The sequence below is a fragment of the Triticum dicoccoides genome, chromosome 5A (assembly GCF_002162155.2).
Source record: "Triticum dicoccoides isolate Atlit2015 ecotype Zavitan chromosome 5A, WEW_v2.0, whole genome shotgun sequence".
Lineage (NCBI taxonomy): Eukaryota > Viridiplantae > Streptophyta > Magnoliopsida > Poales > Poaceae > Triticum > Triticum dicoccoides.
The window spans coordinates 382,741,619-382,752,987 of NC_041388.1; positions in this window are offsets into that span (position 1 = coordinate 382,741,619).

An 11,369-nucleotide genomic window follows, 5' to 3' on the forward strand; every position below is an offset into this window, starting at 1 on the left:
CGGGGCGGCCGAGTGGTGATGAGGTGACCAACTGATGGCGACGCGTGGGGCGGCCGAGTGGTTATGAGGTGACCAACCGAGTGGCGACGCGCGAAGCGGCTGAGTGGTGATGAGGTGACCAACCGATGGCGACGCGCCGGGCGGCCGAGTGGTTATGAGGTGACCAACCGATGGCGACGCATGGAGCGGCCAAGTGGTTATGAGGTGACCAACCGTTGGCGGTGAGCGGGACGGTCGAACGGTGATGAGGTAACCAACCGAGTGGCAACGCGCAGAGCGGACGAGTGCCAGCAGACCGTCCGAGTGGATGTTGATCGGAGTGAATGCCGTTTGTGTAAATCCTCTCACCAAGTGAACGGTCGAGTAAACCCGTCTGAGTGAACGCCGTCTAGCAGCTGATCAGAGGGAGGCATCGCCGTGTGCGGGGACATGGCCGGACTCGACACCTGTGTCGCATTGGATCTGTTCTCCGAATGCACAAGCCACCGTCGAGCCTCCGACCGGACGAAAGTTGCTGCGGGGTAATGAAGACGTGTCCAGCTGAGCAACGTCGCGCGGGGCGGCCGACTCGGGTAATTTGAAGTGCCTGCATGTCATTGTGCAGAACTTTCGCGTGCGTGTGGGCAGGGCTAGCCTTCGCCTCCGTCGCGGGAGCCTGCTGCCGAGCAGTTGATGATGCCGGAGGAGCTGATAATGCCGCGACAGAGAGTTGACGGCGGATAGAGGAGCAGTTGCGTGCATGTGGTGTGTCAGCCTGTAGATGCAGAGCAGCAGAGGGAGGGATCGCCGAACATCTACACCACCCTCGACTAGCGCCTGCCATGCAGAGGCCGGTGTCGGGTCATTGACGCCGAAGGGTGGAGTTGTTGTTCGAGGGCCGTCATGCCGGAGGAGGTCGCGTGTGAATCACCATCGCGCACCAGTAAGCCATCCAAATGAACGTTGTGCATGTCCGAGTGGTGCGCCTTGTTCCATCCGAGTGCATGAGAGACGTGAGACTAGTTGCCGAGCAATCGATGCCAGCGGGAGGAGGTGCCATGCACGGGGGTACGACGACGTTCTGGTAGACGACGACACGACATACGTCACCGGTGACCGTGCATGCATGCTTGACGAAGGCGTTGTGCGCGTGGTCGGAGACAATGATGGGATGAGTGACCCTGCAAGTTAGTCGCAAGTACAGCTACGAATCTTTTTTGCTGGATTCCAACGCCCCTGCAAGTTAGCAAGCTAGCAAGCACATCCACGAAATTAATGGTCGGGCCGTTGCACATGCATGCATGCAGCAATTACTGGCACGGACATAACGGAAGTTTTGGCTGCAGTAATTAGGAAACAGTTGCCGGAAATACTCACCTGATGAGCCGCTTAATGAGGCGATTACCTTAGCGAAACCGTCATCCCTCGTTCTCTGTTTCCCTCTTTCCTGCATGCAATTAATTGATTAAGGAAACAACCCACGTATGCATGCACTTACCAGGCATTGATTCCTTTAATTCTGAGACCATTGGTTGCGGATCGAGGCCGTTTCATAGGCCGCCGCCGCAGCGGACCCCCGCCACCGAGACCGTCGCCGGCGACCGGCGCCGGAGGAAGGAGCACTGCGCTCCTACGCCACGTCAGGCCTGCGCCTCCACTGCGGAGGTCGCCGCCGAGCAGCCACGAACACGAGGCCGAAGTCGACGACGAGGTGAATGGCACCGGCGGCCGTGCGTGACGACGACGCTGGCGGTCATGCGTGACGACGATGAGGCGGACCACGCGGGTGGCCATGTGTGGAGGTGCAGTAGGTGGTTCCGAGGTTGGATATGACGATGAAGCGATCGGTGCCGATGGCCATGCGTGGAGGCACAGTCGGTTTCCTGCTTTCACGCCATCGTTGCTGCTATTGGCGATGTCCAGAACAACGATTCAGGTAGTCAGCTCACGCAGACGCGAGGCAAGTCAACCTGAAGGTGGACGGTTCTCCTTGTATGTGCTTGGATTGATGTATGTTTCCTCTGTTTGCCATGTTTTGCTCGTTGTGAAGATGAACAGTACAAAAAACATGTTAGTACGTGAAGATGAAACCAGTGGTTGAAGAAATAACCATCTGCATCATGGCTTGATAGACGCCATGCCCCATGGTGGGCGCCAATTGTCGTGGGAACAATTCCAACAATAATAAGGTATAGGGTAACGGAGCATGATCTATCAAGATGCATATGGGTGACACAATGGTTTTAGCGAGTTCGGGCCTCCCACGGTGGAGATAATGGCCCTACGTCTCGTGCTCCGGAGAGGCTTTGTTTTATCTGAGTATGTATCCGGAGATTACAATATGTGTTTGAGAGCGAGAGGGGAGAGCGGGTCTCCATGCCTGAGCTATGTCCTGAGACTAATGGTTAGAAAGAGAGAGAGGTGGAAGAAAAAAGCCCCCTCGTCTAGTGGTGAGGGTGGCTTATATAGAGTGCGCCACCCCCTCACCTCCTATGTTACAAAGTGGGGCATGAATGCCATAATACCAGCCCACTACCAAGCCCTCACTATGAGAATGATGCCGACTGCTTTGCTGTCTGCTGTTCTTCGTATATCTGAGTGAGTCATACGGTCGAGTGGTGAACTGTCATCCGAGTGGATGGTATGCTGCTTGGTTGAGTGGATAGTATGCTGCTTGTCCGAGTGGATAGTATGCTTGTATAAAATTTATCTGGATCCACATGTTGTGTGGACCCCATGCTTTATGATATTTCGACCATTCGTGGGCCTACCTATTATGTGTATCCCCAACAACGTGTGAATCCTAAAATGAAAGAAGTGGTAAAAAAAGAAATACTAAAGCTTCTGGAGGCAGGTATAATTTATCCCGTTGCTGATAGTCAGTGGGTAAGTCTTGTTCATTGTGTCCCTAAGAAGGGAGGTATTACTGTTGTTCCTAATGATAAAGATGAATTGATTCCACAAAGAATTATTACAAGTTATAGGATGGTAATTGATTTCCGCAAATTAAATAAGGCTACTAAGAAAGATCATTACCCCTTACCTTTTATCGATCAAATGCTAGAAAGATTATGCAAACATACACATTACTGCTTTCTAGATGGTTATTCTGGTTTCTCTCAAATACCTGTGTCGGCTAAAGATCAATCAAAGACTACTTTTACATGCCCTTTTGGTACTTTTGCTTATAGACGTATGCCTTTTGGTTTATGTAATGCACCTGCTACCTTTCAAAGATGCATGATGGCTATATTCTCTGACTTTTTTGAAAAGATTTGTGAGGTTTTCATGGACGACTTTTCCATCTATGGATCTCCTTTTGATGATTGCTTGAGCAATCTTGATCGAGTTTTGCAGAGATGTGAAGAAACTAATCTTGTCTTGAATTGGGACAAGTGCCACTTTATGGTTAATGAAGGTATTGCCTTGGGGCATAAAGTTTCTGAAAGAGGTATTGAAGTTGATAAAGCCAAGGTTGATGCTATTGAAAAGATGCCATGTCCAAAGGACAACAAAGGTATAAGAAGTTTCCTTGGTCATGCCGGATTTTATAGGAGGTTCATTAAGGACTTCTCAAAAATTTCTCGGCCTCTGACTAATTTATTACAAAAAGATATACCATTTGTCTTTGATGATGATTGTGTAGAAGCATCTGAAATACTTAAGAAAGCATTAGTCTCTGCACCTATTGTTCAGCCACCTGATTGGAATTTACCCTTTGAAATTATGTGTGATGCTAGCGATTATGTTGTAGGTGATGTTCTAGGGCAAAGAGTTGATAAGAAATTAAATGTTATCCATTATGCTAGTAAGACCCTAGACAATGCTCAAAGAAATTATGCTACTACTGAAAAAGAACTGTTAGCAGTTGTATTTGCTTGTGATAAGTTAAGACCTTATATTGTTGATTCTAAAGTAACTATCCACACTGATCATGCTGCTATTAAATATCTTATGGAGAAGAAAGATGCTAAACCTAGACTTATTAGATGGGTTCTCTTGCTACAAGAATTTGATTTGCATATTGTTGATAGAAAAGGAGCTGAGAACCCCGTTGCAGACAACTTATCTAGGTTAGAGAATGTTCTTGATGACCCACTACCTATTGATGGTAGTTTCCTGATGAGCAATTAAATGTCATAAGTACTTCTCGTAGTACCCCTTGGTATGCTGATTATGCTAATTACATAGTTGCTAAATTTATACCACCTAGCTTCACATGCCAACAAAATAAAAAGTTCTTCTATGATTTGAGACATTAATTTTGGGATGACCCACATCTTTATAAAGGAGGAGTAGATGGTGTTATTAGACGTTGTGTACCTGAGCATGAACAGGAACAGATCCTACGCAAGTGTCACTCCGAAACTTATGGAGGACACCACGCGGGAGATAGAACTGCACATAAGGTATTGTAATCCGGTTTTCATTGGCCTACCCTCTTCAAGGATGCCCATAAGTTTGTCCTATCTTGTGATGAATGTCAAAGAATTGGTAATATTAGTAGACGTCAAGAAATGCCTATGAATTATTTACTTGTTATTGAACGTTTGATGTTTGGGGCTTTGATTATATGGGACCTTTTCCTGCCTCTAATGGATATACACATATTTTAGTTGACGTTGATTACGTTACTAAGTGGGTAGAAGCTATTCCAACTAGTAGTGCTGATCATAACACTTCTATTGGAATGCTTAAAGAAGTTATTTTTCCGAGGTTTGGAGTCCCTAGATATTTAATGACTGATGGTGGTTCACATTTTATTCATGGTGCTTTCCATAAAATGCTTGCTAAATATGACGTCAATCATAGAATTGCATCTCCGTATCACCCACAGTCTAGTGGTCAAGTAGAATTGAGTAATAGAGAACTCAAATTAATTTTGCAAAAGACTATCAATAGGTCTAGAAAGAATTGGTCCAAGAAACTTGATGATGCATTATGGGCCTATAGAACTGCATATAAAAATCCTATGGGTATGTCTCCGTATAAAATGGTATATGGAAAAGCATGTCACTTACCTCTCGAACTAGAACATAAGGCATATTGGGCTATTAAAGAGCTCAACTATGATTTTAAACTTGCCAGTGAAAAGAGGTTATTTGATATTAGCTCACTTGACGAATGGAGAACCCAAGCATATGAAAATGCCAAGTTGTTTAAAGAAAAGGTTAAAAGATAGCATGACAAAAGGATACAAAAGCGTGAGTTTAATGTAGGTGATTATGTATTTCTATACAACTCTCGTTTAAGATTTTTTGCAGGAAAACTTCTCTCTAAATGGGAAGGCCCCTATGTTATCGAGGAGGTCTATCGTTCCGGTGCCATAAAAATCAATAACTTCGAAGGCACAAATCCGAAGGTGGTAAACGTTCAAAGAATCAAACATTATATCTCAGGTAATCCCATAAATGTTGAAACCAATATTATTGAAACTGTAACCCCGGAGGAATACATAAGGGACACTTTCCAGAATGTTTCAGACTCTGAAAAGGAATAGGTATGTGGTACGGTAAGTAAACCGACTCCAAAACAATTTTTAAGGCAATATTTCTCCGTTTTGGAATATTTAGAAAAATAGAAAATTAAGTAGCAGTGCGGGAAGGACACGAGGGCCCCACGAGGGTGGAGGGCGCGCCCTACCCCCTGGGCGCGCCCCCCTACCTTGTGAGCTCCTCGTGTGCCTTCCGAACTCCGTTTTCTTGCACAATACGTATTTTGGTCGGTAAAAATTCATTATATAATCTCCTGGAGGTTTTGACTCCCGTATCACGCAAAAATCTCCTGTTTTTGTTTCGAGTTGTTTTTCTGATAGATCTAGATTACCATGACGTCCCCAAGTGCTTCCAAGGACAAGTTCTTCGAGAAGGTCATCAACCCTTACCTCGTGGAGGTGATGCGACACCCTCAAACCATTGAGATGCGTGATGGGTTGCTGCACATCCGCGATGCTGAGGGACCAAAGGGAACCGGAAGCATGGAGACGAGGCTCGAAGCAATGGAGCAACAAGTTTTCAAGTGCCAGGGGATGGTGGAGCGTGGAATCAACGCTAACCACACGATGCTCGCGGAGTTCGCTAACAACTACAAGCCGGATGCCAAGAACACCGAGGAGGCCATCTTCAAGCTACATGAGAAGATCAAGCACCTCCAAGCCCAAATCTATGACCTGCAAAACCAAAACTATGAGTATGAATATAGATTCAAAAGAATGAGTTTGGCTGCAGATTCGAGGATTCCAGAGACTCGATCATCCTTCTATGATGGTGAACCTATGCCTTGGAAGATGGATGAGAAGCCCGCATCATCAACAACACCTCCACCTTCTTCACCAACAAAGGAGACATAATAACATGGGTATGGGCACTCCCCTTGGCAACCGCCAAGCTTGGGGGAGGTGCCCCGGTATCGTATCACCATCACTTTTATCTTTACCGTTTTTCTTAGTTCGATCCTTTTGGTAGTATTTTGATCTAGTAGAATAAAAGTTCTTAGTATGATCTAGTTTTAAGTTTTGCTTTATGATCTCTCTATGTAATCGAGTCCTTGAGCTATATAATAAAGATTAGTGTTGAGTCAAGGGCTTGATTTTCTTGCCATGATCCCAAGTAAAAGAAAAGAAAAGAGAAAAAGAATAAAAAGAAACAAAAGTTCATATTGATCTTATTGATAGTAATGACTTCACATAGAAAGAGTGTGATGATTAAAAGTTGTTGGGAGTTGGCAGACATAGCTTTGGTCATCGTTGCAATTAATAGGAAGTAATAAGGAAAGAGAGGTTTCACATATAAATATACTATCATTAACATCTTTTATGATTGGGAGCACTCATCAAAATATCACATGCTAAAGAGTTGATGTTGGACAAGGAATACAACGTAATGGGTTATGTTTTCTTATATATGAGATAAAGTATGTTGTCATGGATCATCCAACATGATGAGCTTGCCTTTCCCCCTCATGCTAGCCAAATTCTCAGCACCAAGTAGAGATACTACTTGTGCTTCCAAATACCCTTAAACCAGTTTTGCCATGAGAGTCCACCATATCTACCTATGGATTGAGTAAGATCCTTCAAGTAAGTTGTCATCGGTGCAAGCAATAAAAATTGCTCTAAATATGTATGATTAGTGTGGGAGAAATAAGCTTTATACGATCTTGTGATATGGAAGTAATAAAAGCAACGGACTGCATAATAAAGGTTCATATCACAAGGGGCAATATAAAGTGATGTTCTTTCGCATTAAGATTTTGTGCATCCAACCATAAAAGCGCATGGCAACCTCTGCTTCCCTCTACGAAGGGCCTATCTTTTATTATCTTCTACCTTATGCAAGAGTCATGGTGATCTTCACCTTTCCTTTTTACATTTTATCCTTTGGCAAGCACAATGTGTTCGAAAGATCCTGATAGATATATCAAATTGGATGTAGGGGGCATGAGTTATTATTGTTGACATTACCCTTGAGGTAAAAGGTTGTGGGGAAAAACTATAAGCCCCTATCTTTCTCTGTGTTCAATTAAAATTCCGTAACCACAAGTATTTCGCGAGTGTTAGCAATTATGAAGGACTAGATGATAGTTGAGTATGTGGACTTGCTTTTTAGCTCTGACATAGACTCTTTCTGATGTTATGATAAATTGTAATTGCTTCAATGACTCAGGTTATAGTTTGTTGGTTCTCAATAAGGTTTCCGATTCATACTTTTGCATTGTGAATAGATCATCACTTGAACATAAGTAATCATATGACAATATCTATATATGTTGTTGTTATGAGAATAATCATGATGCCCTCATGTCTGTATTTTATTTTTATCGACGCCTCTACCTCTAAACATGGGGACATATTTATTGTTATCGGCTTTCGCTTGAGGACAAGCGAGGTCTAAGCTTGGGGGAGTTGATACGTCCATTTTGCATCATGCTTTTATATCGATATTTATTGCATTATGGGCTGTTATTTCACATTATGTCACAATACTTATGGCTCTTCTCTCTTATTTTACAAGGTTTACATAAGGAGGGAGAATGCCGGCAGCTGGAATTCTGGGCTGGAAAAAAGCAAATATTAGAGACCTATTCTGCACAACTCCAAAAGTCCTGAAACTCCACGGAATACCTTATAATAAATAATGAAAAATCCTCGCCAAAGATGAAGACCAGGGGGCCCACACCCTGCTCACGAGGGTGGGGGGCGCCCCCCCTAGGGCGCGCCCCCTACCTCGTGGGCCCCTTGGTGGCTCTTCGATGACCATCTTCTCCTATATGAAGTCTTTCGTCGAGAAAAAAAGAGGAAGCAACCTTTCGGGATGAAACTCCGCCGCCACGAGGCGGAACCTTGGCGGATCCAATCTAGAGCTCCGGCAGAGCTGTTCTGCCGGGGAAACTTCCCTCCCGGAGGGGGAAATCATCGCCATCGTCATCACCAACGCTCCTCTCATCGGGAGAGGGCAATCTCCATCAACATCTTCATCAGCACCATCTCATCTCAAAACCCTAGTTCATCTCTTGTATCCAATTCTTGTCTCCAAGTCCGGGATTGGTGCCAGTAGGTTGCTAGTAGTGTTAATTACTCCTTGTAGTTGATGCTAGTTGGTTTAATTGGTGGAAGATCATATGTTCAGATCCTTTATGCATATTATTACCCTTCTAATTATGAACATGAATATGCTTTGTGAGTAGTTACGTTTGTTCCCGAGGACAAGGGTGAAGTCTTGCTATTAGTAGTCATGTGAATTTGGTATTCGTTCGATATTTTGATGAGATGTATGTTGTCTAGCCTCTAGTGGTGTTATGTGAACGTCGACTACATAACACTTCACCATTATTTGGGCCTAGAGGAAGGCATTGGGAAGTAATAAGTAGATGATGGGTTGCTAGAGTGACAGAAGCTTAAACCCTAGTTTATGCGTTGCTTCGTAAGGGGCTAATTTGGATCCATATGTTTCATGCTATGGTTAGGTTTACCTTAATACTTTTGTTGTAGTTGTGGATGCTTGCAATAGAGGTTAATCATAAGTGGGATGCTTGTTCAAGTAAGAACAGCACCCAAGCACCGGTCCACCCACATGTCAAATTATCAAAGTACCAAACGTGAATCATATGAACGTGATGAAAACTAGCTTGACGATGTTCCCATGTGTCCTCGGGAGCGCTTTTCCTTATATAAGAGTGTGTCTAGGCTTGTCCTTTGCTACAAAAAGGATTGGGCCACCTTGCTGCACTTTATTTACTTTTTTTACTTGTTGCTCATTACAAATTATCTCATCACAAAACTATCTGTTACCACTTATTTCAGTACTTGCAGAGAATACCTTGCTAAAAACCGTTTATCATTTCCTTCTACTCCTCGTTGGGTTCGACACTCTTACTTATGGAAAGGACTACGATAGATCCCCTATAATTGTGGGTCATCATCCATCGCGCTGGTGTTCTCGGCACAGCGTGGTCAACATTGTCAACAAATGACAACATTGGAAGAGGGATGTACATCGAGAGGCTAACAACTAGGACCCACATGGTCCATGACCACACACAAGCAAGTACCTCCTTATTACGCCAAAAAGAATGAATACTCCCGCTGATAGCTCGTACCCACCAGCTATATCTTTGCACGAAAGGAAGTGCCTCCTTATTACGCACAAAAAATGAATACTCCCCCTGCTAGCTGGGACCCACCATAGTGGGAGGCTGACTTGTGGGCCTACTAAGTTGACGCAGACGGATGTCTTTGTCAACTTAATCAACATGAACGATTCTAGCTCCAGTGACCATACGATGTCCATCCAATGGCCGTAGTGCTTCTTCAACCTCTGGTCTTCTTGCTCCAGCCGCCCAAAGCAGCGCCGGTCGTGCCACATGCTCCTGCCTCCCGTGGCCGGCTGTGCTACCACCGCTGGCCATGCCATCCCTCTATACTCACCCACACCTCCTATTATTCTCCGGCGACGGCAGCCTCACACCACAGCCGAAGCAGACAACCCACGTACTCCCCTCCGCATGGGCATCCACTGCCTCGTCTTCCCTGGCTCCATGTCGTCCCCTTCCTAGGCCTCGCCGTCGTCCACCGCCCTGGTGCTCTCGGCGCGGCGTGGTCAACGTGGTCAAGGAACGACTTCCATCAAAAGAGTACTATACGTGAAGAGGCTGACAGTTGGGTCCACGGCAGCAGCAAGGAAGTGCCTCCTTATTACACGGAAAATAATGATTCCTCCACCTGACAGCAGGGACCCACCGGACGAGCCACCGTATTTTGCAAAAAAATGATTTGCCGCCTGACTGCTGGGACCCACCAGCTACATCTTCGCATGCAAGGAAGTGCGTGACAGTCGGGACCCACCTGGTCGAAGCGTACGCAGCATTGTCATTCTGGTCACGAACGTGTACGTACATACTGGTCGATGTAGAGGCGTGCATGTGTTGTAGTAGAGGTGCGCACGTAGCATGTACACGTACGTACAACAGCCAGGGTGCAAGAAAGTAAATACGGCCACGTACGTACATACGGGCGGGGTCTCGAATGCCTACTCACGCATACATACGGCCAGGGCTTGTGTACATGGCTGGGTTGGAACGGAGAAACTGCGACGTTCTCGTGTTCATGGGGAGGTAACGGAATGCGTCATGTTCATTGGGAGGCAATGGACGCATGCTGTTCATCGGGAGCCAACCGGCTTGGACGGAACAGCCGATGGAAATGAGGCCTGGTGTACCGCAGAACGGAGGAAACGGCCTTGTGTTTGACCGGCCACGGTTGAAATGGGATCCTGTTCATCGGGAGGGGTTTGGCATACCGCAAAATGGAGGAAACGGACTTCTCTTGGTCGAAACGAAGTCCTGTTGATCGGGAGGGGTGCAGCGTACCGCAAAACGGAGGAAACGGACTTGTGTTGGAGTGCTACGGTCAAAACGGGGGTCCTCTTCATCTGGAGGGGTGTGGCATACCGCAAAATGGTACTCCATGGGATACTGTTCATCTCCACCGTCGACCTCCTCCAGCCTCCACGGGCTACAGTTCATCCACCGTCGACCTCCTCCGGCCTCCACCTACGATTGTTCATCCATGGGCTGCTGTTCATCCAGCCTCCATCGCGCGCTCGTCCATCGGCTACTATTCAACCACCCCTCTCCACGGGGTCCTGTTCAACCACCCCTCCACAGGCTACTCTTCATCTAGCCCTCCACCGGCTACTATTCAACCAGCCCTCCACGGGGTCGTCCTGTTCATCTAGCCCTCCATGGGGTCCTGTTCATCCACCCCTCCACGGGGTCCTGTTCATCCACCGGCTCGATCGATCGGGGTACTGTTCATCCAGCGGCAACGGCCTCTACTACCACGGGGTCCTATTCACCCCCCCCTCCCCCGCCGGGAACTGTTCATCCACCCC